General features: G+C 44.0%; 1 long non-coding RNA gene across 1 annotated transcript; it reads right to left on the reverse strand.

Moving 5' to 3' along the window:
• Positions 1-12,671: 12,671 nt before the first annotated feature.
• Positions 12,672-17,579, reverse strand: LOC123141722 (uncharacterized). The gene is made up of 4 exons (XR_006470405.1): positions 17,022-17,579; positions 14,721-14,816; positions 13,763-13,817; positions 12,672-12,726 (listed from the first exon to the last, which is right to left on the reverse strand). It is a non-coding gene; the product is annotated as an uncharacterized lncRNA (long non-coding RNA).
• Positions 17,580-18,751: the final 1,172 nt, after the last annotated feature.

Below are 18,751 nucleotides of genomic sequence, written 5' to 3' on the forward strand. Positions count from 1 at the left end.
AAGTTTCATGAATTTCAGATGAGTTTTGGATTTACTAGAATTTAAAAACCAGGTATCTCAATGTTTGCGGCCGAGTGACGGTGGTAGGGTGCTTGACATTCATTCTCATTTCTTGCATGGGACCTAAGCATGCAACCAAGAACACATATTTGTATTTTTAACCAATTTATATGCATTAGAGCATGTGCATGTAGTTCAAATTTGAATTATGCACATGAATGCATTGAAAACTCAGTTAATGAATAAAAATGTCCAAACGAACCCCGAATAATTCCAATTCTTTTACGACACACATATAGTTGCATGTTCACTGCAGATAAAGGTCTAGCAATTCAAACACCGTCCATTGCCGTTGTGACCACATTATGTAATTCAAATCATGATGAAAATCAAGTAGATTGCACACAGTTTATTATCACCAACCGTGTGAGGTGCACCACAGAATATCCTGGAGCACCGTCGGTGTATAGTACGGCTATGGCTTACGCGAGAAGATGCGTCGGCTATAGTCCACAGCCGTCGTCTCAAGCACACTAGCTCGCTCCCCAAATATCATTTCACTGTTCAATCGTCACTGGTGAAAGATGGGCACGTGGACCCGCGTCGTGAGGGCAACTTCGGTGGCTCACTCCGGCAAGAGCGCGGCCGCAGCTGCCATGCGTGTGCTAACAAGGTGCATGAGCGCGGCCGCAATCTGCGACCGGGCGGCCAAGGCAGCCCAAATGGCCGTTGTTGCTTCTCAGGTGGTGGCAGCAACATCTGCCTCGGGGATAGCAACTGGCGAGAGCGGCACAACAGCTATCCATTCCACAGCGGCGGCCTTAGCCCTGATGGAGGCTGCCGCCGACCATGTCGAGGCCTCCCACGCCCAGCTTGTGGCGGTCACCGCACAAATCGAACGAAGCTTCTCCGACAACGGTCGGCAACCCATGGTCAAAGAGTTGGCAATCGCCGAGAGCGTTCGAGTAGCCGTCTGTTCCTCTGCCGCATACCTTGCGACGACGGAGCCTGTCCAAGCCCAAATCGCCACCGCCTACGCCCAGCTCGTGGCGGCCTTTTCCAAAGAGATGGCGGATGCGGATGGCGAGATGCTTGCCGAGTATGGTGTGATGGATGCCATGGAGCCCCTTCCCCAGGAGACCGTCGGGCGCGAGCTGTACATGGCGGCGGCGGCGGAGATCAACGAGCACCAGCTGTAGTACTAGTACTCTTTGTTTTGTTTAATTAAGAGCGTCGGTCTTTAATTCGTTAGAGTAATGTTTAGGTCAGCTAGCTTTGTTTAATTGCTGAACTTGCTCGATTAAGAAGTGTGGGTGCGCTGTAGTCTCCTTTGTGTACCCAAATTATGCAATGACGTGGATGACCACTGTAACCATGGAAATTCGAACCAAAATTTTTGACGTTCAAACTCATCACACACGGGTTAAGCTATCTGAATCGTTTGTGATGTTCACATATCGTACACAGTTCTGGATAAGGGCTCGTGTCTGATGACACTTTGTGCGCCAGTTTTTTCGCTGAAGCGGTTCCAAATTTTCAGCTTCCACAGAAATATCTACCTTCCCGCCCCCTCCCCCTTACCAAAAGCCACATTTCCCATGTTTCCACCTTCCTTTCCAAGTTGAAACTTTCACTCATTGCTTGCAGCGCCGCCTCCTCGCCGGCGACCCTCCTTCATGCTGCTCGGCCTCGTCTATCCAGGTAGGTAATCCACACCCGACCCCCATCCTCCTCCTCCATCCACATCCCACATTCCCCGACTGCCAGCGCGAGCGCGACACCTTCCACCCAAATCACCGACCCCTCCACCAAATAAGCGCCGCCCTAAGCCATGGTGCACGCAGTTTAGCCAGGATCTCAAGGAGCATTTGGCAGCAGAGAAGCAAATTGCGGCCGCACGCGCGGATGAGGTCGTGATGGATGCCATTCATGCCGACCCCCAGATCTTGGAGGAGCACCTTGCCATTTGCTAGCTACGCCGGTTAAGCATGCTCGGTTTACCCGTTGCGTGTGCTGCTCCTGCCTTTCCTTCACAAATTCTAGTGAATTGTGCTATCTAATTTTACCATGCAATCTGTTGCTCTAGTGTATATGTTCTATATGTCGTGCAGTGTGGTGCTCACTTATTAACTGTTTTTTAAATTAGTTGTCGTATTAGTTAACTGTTCGGTTCAATTCTGCAAATGTGATGTTCAGTTCTTCAGGCTGCAATTCTGTATTGTCTTCCATGTGAGAAATAAATCGAATTTATATTTACAAAATACATGAGAAATGAATACAATTGATATATTTCCAAGTTGTCAAGCATGCTTGGTTTGGTTATACATTGTGCAATGTGGTGCTCAGTTAACGTTTGGTTCATTTGTGTTGTGGTGTTTAGTTAACTGTTTGGTTCAATTCTACATTGCGATGTTCAATAGTTGTGGGTGCATTCTGTTATTGTATACCATGTGAGGAATAAATTGGATTTGGCTGTAGTAAATACATGAGAAACAAATATAATCGCTATATTTCCAAGTTGTTAAGCATGCTTGGTTTCGTTAACTGTCTGATCTTCTATTAGGAGTATGTTATATTGTGCAATGTGGTGCTCAGTTAATGTTTGGTTCATTTGTTCTGGTGTTTAGTTAACTGCTTGGTTCAATTCTGCAATGCGATGTCCAATTGTCGTGGGTAGAATTTTGTATTGTTGTGCATGTGAGGAATAAATCAAATTTGGTTGCATTTAATACATGAGAAACATATACAAGTGCTATATTTCCTAGTTTTTTATCATGCTTGGTTTGGATAAATGGGTTTTCCATGTGGCTTGAATTAATCTGATGAATCTGCAATGTGCTTATTTTTCATCAACATATTTTTGATAGCATGTGAACCCTTACTTAACCTGATGACTAACTACCTTATATGTGTTGCAGGGAAACAACGAGAAGCACTGAGGTTTACAATCGAGGTTAGCATGTGCATGGTCCGTTGTCTAATAGCACATTATTGTGCAATTGCAGGAACCATTCTAATATTTAGGTTTTTAACAATTTGGTCTTGCACATGTAGGTCCTACTATCAGAGGTTTTGACCCACTGTTCGACCCTTTTTGCATATGGGGAAATGAGTTGTCCATGAATATCAATCAAATCAAGAAACCCAGAAAGATTGTTAGGATAAAGAAATTAGCGACAAAAAGCAACAAGATCTTTGTCTGCACAATGAAGAAGACATCGGTTCACTACAAGATGGTACTAACTATTATACCTTGCCTTTTTTTATTCCTTTGCCCCATTTCCAATATAGAGAAGATATTTATGCACATCCTTGTTTTCAGGCCTTTCCAAAGCAGTTCACTGATGATTACCTCTCAAACCACCTCTATGGTCAGGAGGCGAGGAAGGTTTTCATACAACACCCACAGTTCAATATTGAAGTGTTCCTGAAGTGGACGAAGGACGGACGGTCAATCATCCATAGGCACTGGCCTAAAGTTGTAAAGACCTTCAACATGAATGAAGGCTCAATATTCACCTTCCGCTTCAGCAGTTTTCCAAGTGAGATGCATCTGTCTATATACCGTCTATGATGCTAATTTCGAAAGGTTCTACATGTTGCATGTGAAACTTGGTGCTGGTGTAGTTGTGTAATGGGGTAGCTGAGTGCTGAAGCTATATCATGTTGTACTCTGATGTATTTCAATTATGAAATTATGCTTCCTTAATATGGAAATGAAATATATTATGTGCTTAATATGAATGTCAATTAGATTAATAAATGTATTATTAATAATAGGGCAATTAGCCTGCTAATTGGGTTTTGCTATTGCAAACGGTTATTGAAAAAAATACCATGGGCGATGACCTCAAGCAACGCACATAGTTTTTAGGAATAAAACGTGTTGGATCAATGAACAATCACACATGACTCTCTCTTGAAAATTGTTTCCATTAGGCCACCTTGCGCATACGTTTACCACATAAAAATTGTGTGTGATAGACAGCCTTTGCCACACAGTTTCTTCTACGGACCGTGTGTGATGCATTCAATAATGCAAACGATAAAATTGTTAATATCGTGTGCAATGGCAACGCTATCACAAACGATTTACAGGGAAAAATTGTGTGTGATGTACCTGTGAACGGAAACGTTTTCCTTGGAACAACTGTGTGGGATGTACATACGAACGGAAACGTTTAGCGGGGACTGGCTGTGTGGGATGTACTTGCGACCTGAAACAATTTCGCCTGTATAATTGTATTTTTTTAGCTCTACTGTACGTATTTCCGTATTTGAGCGCTTGTCGGTCGCACACGACCTCATTTTGCCGAGCGTGTGTGCCAGGAGGGCATATCCCCGACGGTTTCTGGGTCGTGTGGGAAGGACCCCCCTATCGCCCACACTCACTAGGCGACGGTTCTAAATGTCGTCGCGGAAAGGGTTAAAAACTGTTTGTATAGCACCGACGCGTACTAGTGATCACATCATTCTCCTAATGATGTGATCTCGTTCATCAAATGACAACACATGTCTATGGTCAGGAAACATAACATCTTTGATAAACAAGCTAGTCAAGTAGAGGCATACTAGGGACACTCTGTTTTGTCTATGTATTCACACATGTACTAAGTTTCCGGTTAATACAATTCTAGCATGAATAATAAACATTTATCATGATATAAGGAAATAAATAATAACTTTATTATTGCCTCTAGGGCATATTTCCTTCAGGTTTGCCGTCCGCGGCCCCGGCAAGCCTGCCGGGGAAACATTGGATTCGTCCTCGGGGCGGCCTCGACCTGACCAGGCTCGCCTGCCCAGTAAGGGAGGCTTTCCCTTAGTGATATCTTACTGCCTTGGCTTGTCTTGGTCTTCTTGATCCGCTCTTTGATCCCTCGAAGAGCTGCTTCTTTGGCTTGGCCTTGTTTTGGGTGTTGGTGAAGTTTGCTTCCTTGTCGTCGGGCCTGTGTACAGTCCGGGCAACATACGTGAAGATTTGTTGCACCGACACCTAAGCATGCAACCAAGGACATAGATTTGATTTTTCAACCAATTTCTATATGCTAGAGCATGTGCCTGTAGTTCAAATTTGAATTATGCACATAAATGCATAGAAAACTCAGTTAATGTATAAAAATGTCCAAACAAACCCTGAAAATTCCAAAATTTAACGCGACACTCCTGTTGTTCTATGTTGACACCAGAAAAAAAATTGAAAGCAAGAAGAGGCGACGAATATCGTTTTGTCCACAAAGGTGACACGCTTCCCTACCTGAACCATGATGCTTCTTGTCAGAAGCTCTGGTTTGTGAGAATTTTATACCATAACCTACCCCAAATGGAACAATATTTTTTACCCCAACATGTTGATGCCATTCCATGATAGCATGTCAAGTTTCATAAATTTCAGACGCATTTTCGATTTACTAGAATTTAAAAACCATGTATCTCAATGTTAGCGGCCGAGCGACAGTGGCAAGGTGTTTGACATTCATTCCCATTTCTTGCATGAGACCTAAGCATGCAACCAAGGACACACATTTGAATTTTGAACTCATTTATATGCACTAGAGCATGCGCATGTAGTTTAAATTTGAATTATGCACATAACTGCATAGAAAACACAGTTAATGTACAAAAATGTCCAAGCGAACCACGAACAATTCCAAAATTTTACACAACACTTCCGTTGTTCTATGTTGACACTAGAAAAATTTTGAAAGTAAGAAGAGGCAACAGATATCGTTTCGTCCACAAAGGTGGCACGTTCCCTGCCGAAACCATCAGACTTGTTGTGAGAAGCTCTGGTTTGTGAGAAGCTTATACCCAAACCTGCCCCAAAATGGGACAATATTTTTACCATGGCATGTTGATGCCGTTCCATGATATTATGTCAAGTTTCATAAATTTCAGACGAGTTTTTGATTTACGAGAATTTTAAAACCATGTATCTCAATGTTAGTGGTCGAGCGACAGTGTCAAGGTGTTTGACATTCATTCTCATTTCTTGCATGTGACCTAAGCATGCAACCAAGGACACACATTTAATTTTTCAACCCATTTTTATGCACTGGAGCATGTGCATGTATTTCAAATTTGAATTATGCACATAATGCCTAGAAAACTCAGTTAATGTATAAAAATGTCCAGACAAACCACAAAAAATTCCAAAATTTAACACGACACTCCTATTGTTCTATGTTGACACTAGAAAAAAATTGAAAGCAAGAAGAGGCGACGAATATCGTTTTGTCCACAAAGGTGATACGTCTCCCTACAGGAACCATGAGGCTTCTTGTGAGAGGCTCTGGTTTGTGAGAAGCTTATACCATAACCTACCCCAAATGGGACAATTTTTTTACCCCAGCATGTTGATGCTATTCCATGATAGTATGCCAAGGTTCATGAATCTCAGACGAGTTTTGAAATTACTAGAATTACAAAAGCAGGTACCTCAATGTTTGCCGGAGAGCCACGGTGTCGTGGTGTTTGAAATTCATCCCCATTCCTTGCATGGGATATAAGCATCAACCCATGACACATATATTATTTTACAACCCATTTTGGTGCACCGGAGCATGTGCATGTAGTTTAATTTTGAATTATGCACCTGAAATGCCTAGAAAACCAAGTTAATGTATAAAAATGTCTAAACGAACCCTGAATAATTCCAATTTTTTGACGACACACCTATAGTTGCATGTTCACTGCAGATAAAAGTTCTAGCAATTCAAACACCCTCCTTTGCCACCGTGACCCCATTATGTAATTCAAATCAAGACGAAAAATCAAGTAGATCACACACAATTTATTATCACCAACCGTGTGAGATGCAGCACAAAATATTTTGGAGTTACCGTTGGAGTATAGTACGCATATGGCTTACGTGAGAAGGTGTGTTGGCTACAGTCCACAGCCGGCGTGTCAAGCACACTAGCTCGCTCCCCAAATATCATTTCACTATTCAATCGTTGTCGGTGAAAGATGGGGACGTGGCCCACGTCGTGAGGGCAACTTCAGCGGCCCACTCTGGCGAGAGCGCGGCCGCAGCAGCCATGCGCGTGCTAACAAGTTGTGTGAGCGCGGCCACAATCTGCGACCGGGCGGCCAAGGAAGCCCAAACGACCGTTGTTGCTTCTCTGGTGGCGGCAGCAACATCTGCCTCGGGGATAGCAACTAGCTGTTGGGGAACGTAGTAATTTCAAAAAAAAATCCTACGCACACGCAAGATCATGATGATGCATAGCAACGAGAGGGAAGAGTGTGTCCACGTACCCTCGTAGACCGAAAGCGGAAGCGTTATGACAATGCGGTTGATGTAGTCGTACGTCTTCACGATCCGACCGATTCAAGTACCGAACGCACGGCACCTCCGAGTTCAGCACATGTTCAGCTCAATGACGTCCCACAAACTCTGATCCAGCAGAGCTTCGCGGGAGAGTTCCGTCAGCATGACGGCGTGATGACGGTGATGATGTTGCTACCGACGCAGGGCTTTGCCTAAGCACCGCTACGATATGACCGAGGTGGGTTATGGTGGAGGGAGGCACCGCACAATGATCAACTTGTGTGTCTATGGGGGGCCCCCTGGCCACGTATATAAAGGAGTGGAGGAGGGGGAGGGCCGGCCCTATACTATGGCGCGCCATGGGGAGTCCTACTCCCACCGGGAGTAGGATTCCCCCCTTCCATGTAGTAGGAGTAGGAGAGAAGGAAAGGGAAAAGAGAACAGAAGGAAGGAGGGGGCGCCGCCCCTCCCCCTAGTCAAATTCGGACTAGGCCTTGGGGGGCGCACAGCCTCCTATCTCTCTTTCCCCTAAAGCTCAATAAGGCCCATATACTCCCCGGCGAATTCTCGTAACTCTCCGGTACTCCGAAAAATACCCGAATCACTCGGAACCTTTCCGATGTCCGAATATAGTCGTCCAATATATCGATCTTTACGTCTCGACCATTTCGAGACTCCTCGTCATGTCCCCGATCTCATCCGGGACTCCGAACTACCTTCGGTACATCAAAACACATAAACTCATAATACAAATCGTCACCGAACGTTAAGCGTGCGGACCCTACGGGTTCGAGAACTATGTACACATGACCGAGACACGTCTCCGGTCAATAACCAATAGCGGAACCTGGATGCTCATATCGGCTCCTACATATTCTACGAAGATCTTTATCGGTCAAACCGCATAACAACATACGTTGTTCCCTTTGTCATCGGTATGTTACTTGCCCGAGATTCGATCGTCGGTATCTCAATACCTAGTTCAATCTCATTACCGGCAAGTCTCTTTACTCGTTCCGTAATGCATCATCCCGCAACTAACTCATTAGTCACATTGCTTGCAAGGCTTATAGTGACGTGCATTACCGAGAGGGCCCAGAGATACCTCTCCGACAATCGGAGTGACAAATCCTAATCTCGATCTATGCCAACTCAAACAAGTACCATTGGAAACACCTGTAGAGCATCTTTATAATCACCCAGTTACGTTGTGACGTTTGGTAGCACACAAAGTGTTCCTCTGGTATTCGGGAGTTGCATAATCTCATAGTCATAGGAACATGTATAAGTCATGAATAAAGCAATAGCAACATACTAAATGATCAAGTGCTAAGCTAACGGAATGGGTCAAGTCAATCACACCATTCACCATTCTCTAGTGACAACTCATGTCTATGGCTAGGAAACTTAACCATCTTTGATCCAACGAGCTAGTCAAGTAGAGGCATACTAGTGACACTAAGTTTGTCTATGTATTCACACATGTACTAAGTTTCCGGTTAATACAATTCTAGCATGAATAATAAACATTTATCATGAAATAAGGAAATAAATAATAACTTTATTATTGCCTCTAGGGCATATTTCCTTCACTAGCAAGAGCGGCACATCAGCTGTCCATTCCGCAGCGGCGGCCTTAGCCCTGATGGAGGCCGCCCACGACCATGTCGAGGCTGCCCACACCCAGCTCGTGGCGGTCACCGCACAAATCAAATGAAACTTCTCCGACAATGGTCGGCAATCCACAGCTGAAGAGTTGGCAATCGCCGAGAGCATTCAAGCAGCCGTCCGTTCCTTCGCAGCATACCTTGCCACGATGGAGCCCGTCCAAGCCCAGATCACGGCCGCCCACGCCTAGCTTGTGGTGGCCTTTTCCAAAGAGATGGCAGACGCGGATGGCAAGATGCTTGCCGAGTATGGTGCGATTGATGCCATGGAGCTCCTTCCCCAGGAGATCGTCAAGCGCGAGCTGGACATGGAGGAGGCGGCGGAGATCAATGAGCGCCAGCCGGAGTAGTACTCTTTGTTTGATTTATAGCGTCGGTCTTTAATTTGTTAGGTTAATGTTTAGGTCAACTAGCTCTGTTTAATTGCTAAAGTTGCTCGATTAAGAAGTGTGGGTGTGTTGTAGGCTCCTTTGTGTACCCAAATTATGCAATGACGTGGATGAGCACTGTAACTAGGGATATTCGGACCAAAATTTGCATGTTCAAACACATCACACATGGGGTAATCTATATGAATCGTTTGTGATGTTCACTTATGATACGTCTCCAACGTATCTATAATTTTCGATTGTTATATTATCTGTTTTGGATGTTTTATATGCATTAATATGCTATTTTATATTATTTTTGGAACTAACCTATTAACCTAGAGCCCAGTGCCAGTTTTGGTTTTTCCCTTGTTTTTGAGTTTCGCAGAAAAGGAATACTAAACGGAGTCCAAACAGAATAGAATTTTACGATGATTTTTCTTGAACCAGAAGACACCCAGGAGACTTGGAGTTCAAGTCAGAAGAGCCACGAGGCGGCGGCAAGGGTGGAGGGCGCACCCAGGGGGTAGGGCGCGCCCCCTACCTTGTGGGCCCCTCGGTGACTCCCTGACCTAGATCTTCCTCCTATATATTCACATATATTCCCAAACCATCAGAAGCATCCACGAAAATACTTTTCCACCGCCGCAACCTTCTGTTCCCATGAGATCCCATCTTGGGGCCTTTTTCGGCATCCTGCCGGAGGGGGATTCGATCACGGAGGGCATCTACATCAACTCTATTGCCCTTCTGATGAAGCGTGAGTAGTCCACTTCAGACCTACGGGTCCATAGCTAGTAGCTAGATGGCTTCTTCTCTCTCTTTGATTCTCAATACAATGTTCTCCTCGATGTTCTTAGAGATCTATCCGATATAATACTCTTTTGCGATGTGTTTGTCGAGATCCGATGAATTATGGATTTATGATCAGCTTATCTATGAATATTATTTGAATCTTCTCTGAATTCTTATATGCATGATTTGGTATCTTTGTATTTCTCTTCGAATTATTGGTTTGGTTTGGCCAACTAGATTGGTTTTCTTGCAATGGGAGAGGTGCTTAGCTTTGGGTTCAATCTTGCGTGATTTCACCCAGTGACAAAGTAGGGGTAGCGAGACACGTATTGCATTGTTGACATCGAGGATAAAAAGATGGGGTTTTCATCATATTGCTTGGGTTAATTCCTCTACATCATGTCATCTTACTTAATGCGTTACTCTGTTCTTATGAACTTAATACTCTAGATGCAGGCAGGAGTCGGTCGATGTGTGGAGTAATGGTAGTAGATGCAGAATTATTTTGGTCTACTTGACACGGACGTGACGCCTATATTGCATAATAATTGCCTCAGATATCATCATAACTTTGTGCTTTTCTATCAATTGCTCGACAGTAATTTGTTCACCCACCGTATTATTTGCCTTCATGAGAGAAGCCTCTAGTGAAACCTATGGCCCTGGGGTCTATTTTCCATCATATTAGTTTCCGATCCACTATTTTGCAATCTTTTATTTTCATATCTATATATAAACCAAAAACCCAAAAAAAATTCTTTTGTTTAGTTCTATTTATCTATCTCTATCAGATCTCACTTTTGCAAGTGACCGTGAAGGGATTAACAACCCCTTTATCACGTTGGGTGCAAGTGTTTGATTGTTTGTGCATGTATTGGTGATTTGTGCGTTCTTCTCCTACTAGATTGATACCTTGGTTCTTAATTGAGGGAAATACTTATCTCTACTGTGCTGCATCACCCTTTCCTCTTCAAGGGAAAAACCAACGCAAGCTCAAGAAGTAGCAACATATCGTACGCAGTGCTGAATAAGGGATCGTGTCTAATGACACTTTGCGCGCCAGTTTTTCGCTGCACCGATCCAAAATTTTCGGCTTCCACGGAAATATCTACCTCCCCGCCCCTCCCCCTTACCAAAAGCCACATTTCCCCTTTTTCCGCCTTCCTTTCCAAGTTGAAACCTTCACTCCTTGCTTGCAGCGCCACCTCCTCGCCGACGACCCTCCTTCACGCTGCTCGGCCTCGTCGATTGATGACCCACAAGTATAGGGGATCTATCGTAGTCCTTTCGATAAGTAAGAGTGTCGAACCTAACGAGGAGCAGAAGGAAATGACAAGCGGTTTTCAGCAAGGTATTGTCTGAAGGCACTGAAATTATCGGTAACAGATAGTTTCATGATAAGATAATTCGTAACGGGTAACAAGTAACAAGTGTAACAAAGGTGCAGCAAGGTGGACCAATCCTTTTTATAGCACAGGACAAGCCTGGACGAACTCTTCTATAAAGCAAAGCGCTCTCGAGGACAGATGGGAATTACCGTCAAGTTAGTTTTCATCATGCTCATATGATTCGCGTTCGTTACTTTGATAATTTTTTGGTATGTGGGTGGACCGGTGCTTGGGTGTTGTCCTTACTTGGACAAGCCTCCCACTTATGATTAACCCCTCTCGCAAGCATCCGCAACTACGAAAGAAGAATTAAGATAAAACTAGCCATAACATGAAACACGTGGATCCAAATCAGCCCCTTACGAAGCAACGCGTAAATAGGGTTTAAGCTTCTGTCACTCTAACAACCCATCATCTACTTATTACTTCCCAATGCCTTCCCCTAGGCCCAAATCATGATAAAGTGTCATGTAGTCTACGTTCACATAACACCACTAGAGGAAAGACAACATACATCTCATCAAAATATTGAACGAATACCAAATTCACATGATTACTTATAACAAGACTTCTCCCATGTCCTCGGGAACAAAAGTAACTACTCACAAACCATGTTCATGTTTAAGATCACAGGGGTATTGAATATCATTAAGGTTCTGAACATATGATCTTCCACCAAATAAACCAACTAGCATCAACTACAAGGAGTAATCAACACTACTAGCAACCCACAGGTACCAATCTGAGGTTTTGAAACAAAGATTGAATACAAGAGATGAATTAGGGTTTGAGAGGAGATGATGCTGGTGAAGATATTGATGGAGATTGACCCCCTATCGATGAGAGGATCATTGGTGATGACGATGGCTTCGATTTCCCCCTCCCGGAGGGAAGTTTCCTGGCAGAATCGCTCTGCCGGAGCTCTAGATTGCTCCTGCCCAGGTTCCGCCTCAAGACCGCGGCGCTTCGTCCCGAAAGCTCTCTTATGATTTTTTTTCCAGGTCAAAAGACTCCATATAGCAGAAGATGGGCACCGAAGACCTGCCAGGGGCCCATAAGCCCCCCAGGCTTGTGGGTCCCCTCTGGTAATTTCTTCGCCCATTATTTTTTATTTATTCCAAAATAATTCTTCGTAAAGTTCCAGGACATTTGGAGTTGTGCAGAATAAGTATCTCAGATTTGCTCCTTTGCGGTCCAGAATTCCAGCTACCGACATTCTCCCTCTTCATGTAAATCTTGTAAAATAAGAGAGAAATGGGCATAAGTATTGTACCATAATGTGAAATAACAGTCCATAATGCAATAAATATGAAAATAAAAACATGATGCAAAATGAACGTATCAACTCCCTCAAGCTTAGACCTCGCTTGTGCTCAAGCGAAAGCTGAGATCGAGAATGTTGGAGATATGCCCTAGAGGCAATCATGTATGATGATATTTCCTATGTGTTTATGAATAAAAATAGTCCTTGGACATTATCAATGACTAGTACAAATGCCCGTGCGTTGCAACGGGCGATATTTTTTGAACATGCTCTGTGTGGCATTACACAACACTTCTTATATCCTAATGGCATTTGTCTGGACCTAATTCAGATCCACGGTCTCATTTGATGAAAGAATAGTTGTGCATGGAATAGTCGAGCTATTTTATTTTTTCTTGCCTGCCATTATGTAGAATGAGTCATACTATGGAAACCTAAAAAGCAGGCAACAAAATTACCCATTTACATAATCTAGCAAACTTTAAGCTAGCAATCTTGTGACCACAAGTTTATTACTATGGACATTTGCATTTGTCTACTTCTAATATATGAAAGAATTAAAGTGGTAAGCTATAGCCCATGCCATGCATTTGAGGCGCTGGTGGGTGCTCACTCCTAGGCTGACACGTTGTATGCAATTTTTTCGCTTCTTTTAACTTTCTTTCAAGGATCTGCCGCTGAGGGCCACCGAATAATCTAGAGCACTACCCACCCCAATCCATCGCTCCTTCCCTAATAATCTTGAGAGAGAGAGAGATGGAGAGAAAGAGGAGCTCCACTGGAGTCTCTTTTCTCCCAGCTTGCACAATGCGTACACTCCTGAATTATTTAATCAAGTTACAAGGAAATTCAGTAACAATAGTGAAAAAGGTCTGCCTATATTGCTTCTAATTGCCAACAATTGAACTTTATAAAAAATGTACATTCAGGAAAAATAGTAATTTTTGTTTTGCAATTTGCCAAATATTGTGTACATGCCAAAAAAACTATAGATATGCACGACACACCTCTTAAGGGACATTAGCCGCAATTCTGATCTTCCGACGATCCTTGGACGAATTCCTAGGGTATGAGAATTCATAAGACAAAAAGCAGGAACACTACCTGAACTGGTTTTCGTCATGGTGGACTGTCTGGTTAGATCAAACACATACCTTATATTTTATTATGTTTTGTTTCATGTAAAAAGCTTAGGACTGTGTCTAATGAAAAATTAAGTTATTCCGACAGGGAACTACCATGGAGTAAATGGTGCCACAACATAAAACAAACAAGTTCAAGAATAAACTGAAAGCAAGGCGCTCTCTACCGAATTCGAAATTTTTGATCTTCAGGATGCCAAGAAGATTTACAAAGCAGTGACTTTCTGTTGAGAATTTGCTTGCTAAAAAAATATTGGCAGTAGAGATGCAGTCTCAGCTAGAGAATTTCCCCATCTTTGCTTACACTGTCTTCAATTTTTTAGTATTGGCAATGTGAATACAGCAAAACACTTTGCTGTCAGGTAAATATTTCTAGAAGCAATTCAAGTAGCACTATATGCAAGTAAAAATGAGAGCTGATATGCAGTTATTGTTTTTCCCTTGCGAAACCAACAACAAGCATTTAGATGGGCTGTTTCACAAGCACGGCGTGCCGCCGCGCCTCTGCCCGCTAGTATAATCATATAATGGGCAAAGCACAAGTTTCCAGTATAGGATATGCATACACACACAAATGTGGATCAAATTTCATTGGCTAGAAGCAATATATCATGTAAATGCAGAATAAATTGATCCAAGGCCAAAGAACCATGATATGCATCATGTGACAGTAGCATCGTTTAAGGGAAAATACTCTGCCAGGAGACTGAGAGCATACAGGCTGATGACTACATTGACCTTTAGCGAATTAGCATCACTCTTTTTCAATTTTGACGGCAAAATAACAGGAAGAAAGGTCCCAATCTGAATAAATGAAACTTACAGTATGCATATCGGTATTATCCAGCGTCATTGGTGCAATGTCCGAGAGCTAAACCTCCTTGGCCTCCACCTTAGTTGGATCGGACACCTTTGGCACCTGCACGCGCACACACAGCAGAGACATCAAAAGCAGGCCAAATCAAACTGAGGTCACACCAACATATAATTCTACAACGAGGAGGGCAATCATGGCGATGCTGCAACTAAGTCCCCCTTCTTCGTCCTTCCTTTCACTGGCTTAATGCACAGCACAATCAGCTAGGTACAAATAAATCTACTGAATCACGTGAGACTGTCCCCTCTTAAATTTGGAGATGAAAACAGGTCTAGTCAGAATTGGCAGTATTTGTACAGATTAATGCACAGGCATTTGTTACAATATCAAGCCAAAGTGAATATATAGTTTCAGTTTTGTATAAATACACCTCTATGCCAATTTGCCTTAAATTATTTCACTAACTAAAAAGAGTTGTACAGAAAGAGGGTAAACAAACTAACTAAAAAGACAAAAAGATGAAAATCCTACAGGTAAGCAAAGCAACCCCTAAGAGAGAAAATACCCTCTTTAAGAACATGACTCTTTATCATATAGCATCCAGTTCTTGTCACGTTGACAAAACGTGGAAAACTATTAGTCTGCCCATGATGTAATGCTAGGAATTGTTCGATTTTACGGTTTCTCTGGGAGAAATTAATGCTATGTTGCAGCAACACATGCAGAAGTTTTGAACCTTTTGATCCTACCAAGTGCATCATTCAACTCACACATGCAAATATTGGCAATGTGATATATACATGCAACTAAAAAATACTTTATGGGAAAGAAAAAGTAACCCATGACACAGAACACAACATCTCTGAAGCCACCCATGGCAGAAAATACGATGGTATAGCAGTAGACCCTTTGTCCTTTACAGCAATGTAATGTTAATCTCGGCCTGATGTTTCTTAGTTATAGCCTCATCCTATTTTCTTCAGAGTACTCATCCTTCCATGCTAACACAATTATGTTATTCCAGAAACGCTATACTTGAGTTTACCTTAACTCTGATGTAATACGAAGCTTCGTAAAAGATAAGCAAACACGTATGATCACTGCTACTCTAAGTAGACTTATGCAAAAAAAAATAAAGACCAGAGCAGTAACTATCAATCAGATTTATACCAAAGTGAATCCCCACCACCCCCTAACTGAAAAAGGTAATGATATTGGCATCTATGTTACTGAAAGTATAGTACACATAAGCTATATATATACTTTCAGTTTTGCTACTGTATGTTCAGGAAGTAAACATGGGTTCAGGAGATAAACTCATATGTTCATAATAGATCCAACTGGGAAAGGCTTGTTACACTTCAAATATATGTTGAAAAGCACACATATCCAACATAAGTTGTTTGTAGTACACGCTGAGATATCTATTCATGTGTATGCCACTGCAAAGCTAATTGATAATTGAACAAATGATTCTTTCCGGTGATTAGCTTTCAAGGGTAGAGATGTATGCAGTACGAATGATTTTTCCATGAGGCCAAGCTCATGCCAGAAATTCCTACAGCGTAAAAGAGCCTAACAATTTCCATTTGCACAGCAACCGCAGCTATTTGTTAATAAAGTTTACAACCCAACAGATCAAATATGAAGATATCCATGCGAAGAGTTGACACTTGAATAGTCCAATAAAACTGGAATCGAGATGTACATTTCGGCAAGGATACAACTCACTTCCTAAGAAGAAATCGTGGCTTGCTTTCCTACTGCAAGTCCCAGATCGAGCTGCAACCTATGCTTTGGCCATCGCAGGAGCAGCGGCCAAAGTTCAGTCAAGCTAGCAAACAATAGTGTTATGTATGCAATGCAATACAAGCAGGGACCATGGATTATATCTTTGTAGAGCTAGTGGTAAAACCATATAATTAAACTATACTACGTACTTTGCAACAACATAATACAAAATATATGATGCCCACTGCCCACTGAAAAGGAACCAGAATTCTAACTTGTTCCATTAACTGAATTCTGAAATCTGTAAAGCTTGCTCTACTTGACCAAATCAAGCAAATGAGCACACTACGGATATCATCAGGAAATTCATGTTGTGACGAAAAACTGGTTCTGCCTGTAATAAGTAGACTAATTCTTGCAAAACATAAATCTGCTTGGACAGAAAATCCTCTAAGACTAATAAGCATAACTGTTATTTGGGGATATCTTGACCATCATTATTCTGAATTGCACAAACTTAGTACCTTTGGATGTAAACAGGGGATTCCATCCAGTGAATATCAAGGGGATACATACCTCTGGTGTAGCTCAGGCGACAATGGACGGCTGGACGGATATTCTTGTTCCTCCGGCAAACTCCCCGCTTCTTCCTCGGGCGAACTTGGCAGCGTCGGAGAATGAGAAGAATACGACGGAGGAGTCCGGAGAGGACTGGAGGCAGCGTAGAGGTCACAGGCCGGCGGCGAGCTCGCGGAGGCATGGAGGTCCGGCGGCCAAGGCTTCCTGCAAAGGAGAGAGAGAGGGAGGTGAGAGATAGAACCGGAGGGAGGGGGAGAAGGAGGGGATGGCAGGGAAGCCCGTTGGTCCGGCAGCGGCGCTCCGATGGCCGGCCGGCGCGGGGCGGCGGTCCGGCGGCCATGGCTTCCGCTTCCTGCAAAAGAGAGAGAGAGGGAGGTGAGAGATAGAACTGGATGAAGGGGAGGGAAGAAGGAGAGAGGGCATGGCGGCGCGCTCGTCCGACGGCGGCGCTCCGGTGGCCGGCGGCGCGGGGCGGTGGGGAGGCACGAGCGCGAGCCCGCGCATGGAGGCGCTGGGTGCGGTCGGCGGCGGCGGGCACCGGCAGATGCAGGGTGTTTTTTGTGAAAACGATTTTATCAGATTCACTTAAAATAGTACTGCAGGTTTAATACGCAAAAGCATAGGGTCTTTTTTTCAAAAACGTCAGCGACGTACGAGCAGAAGCAACCGCTGGTTTATTAGTACGGAATTAGGGGGTCCTCGCACAGCCGGACTATATCCTTTGGCTGGACTGTTGGACTATGAAGATACAAGATTGAAGACTTCGACCCGTGTCCGGATGGGACTCTCCGAGCCGCCTGCGTCTGTGCCTATCGAATCCGATTGGGCACCGATCATGGAGTTTACCTCTGCAGATATCTTTCAGCACCCGCCCTTTGGCGACGTGCTAAACTCGTTGAGGTCTCTCTCCCTGTCAGGAGACACTGTCGACGATCTAACCGACATGCTCGATTTCGACTCCGAAAACATCGACGGCATGGACGACGATGCAGGAGAGGAACAGGAACCACCACCCACAGACCGCTGGACGGCCACTTCATCACACGATATATATATGGTGGATACACCCAAAGAAAACAATGGCGAGGAACGGAAGGATGCAACGAAGGATAGCTCCCTCGAGAAGCAACCAAAGCGACGGCGTAGGCGCCGCTCCAAATCCCGCCTCGGCAAGAACAGCGATAACAGCGCAAGAAAAAATAACACCCCGGTCGACTCCAGAGGAAACGATGACCAAATTGACCCAGCGATAGAACAGGATGAACCAGCGGACGACGAACATAGTACGGAGCCGCTGTCTGATCACGGCGACGCCGAGGATAAAGCTCATCAACCTCTCTCCGGAGAGGAAAACAGTCCGGACGACGATGCACACATCATCCCGGAAAAGCACTTGGAACAAGAGAACCTCCGTAGAAGGCTTATTGCCACCGCGAGGAGTCTGAAGAAGCAGAAGCAAAGGCTTAAGGCCGCGCAGAATACGCTCAACAGTAGATGGAACAAAGTGCTTGACACTGAAGAAAAGTATGGTGGCAGTCGCCACACAAATAGCTACCCAAAGTGCAAGCTGTTGCCTGAATTCGATGATGAGGCCTTAGAGCCCACACAGCCGAAAAATAAAATGGCCGACCGGTCGGATCGACCACCTCGTGGCGGCGATAGGCCGGCTAACGAGGCCGCACATAAGTCAGCACACGGTCTAGGCGAGGACTTGCATCAAAAGGCCG

This window comes from Triticum aestivum, chromosome 6D (assembly GCF_018294505.1).
Source record: "Triticum aestivum cultivar Chinese Spring chromosome 6D, IWGSC CS RefSeq v2.1, whole genome shotgun sequence".
Taxonomy (NCBI): Eukaryota; Viridiplantae; Streptophyta; class Magnoliopsida; order Poales; family Poaceae; genus Triticum; species Triticum aestivum.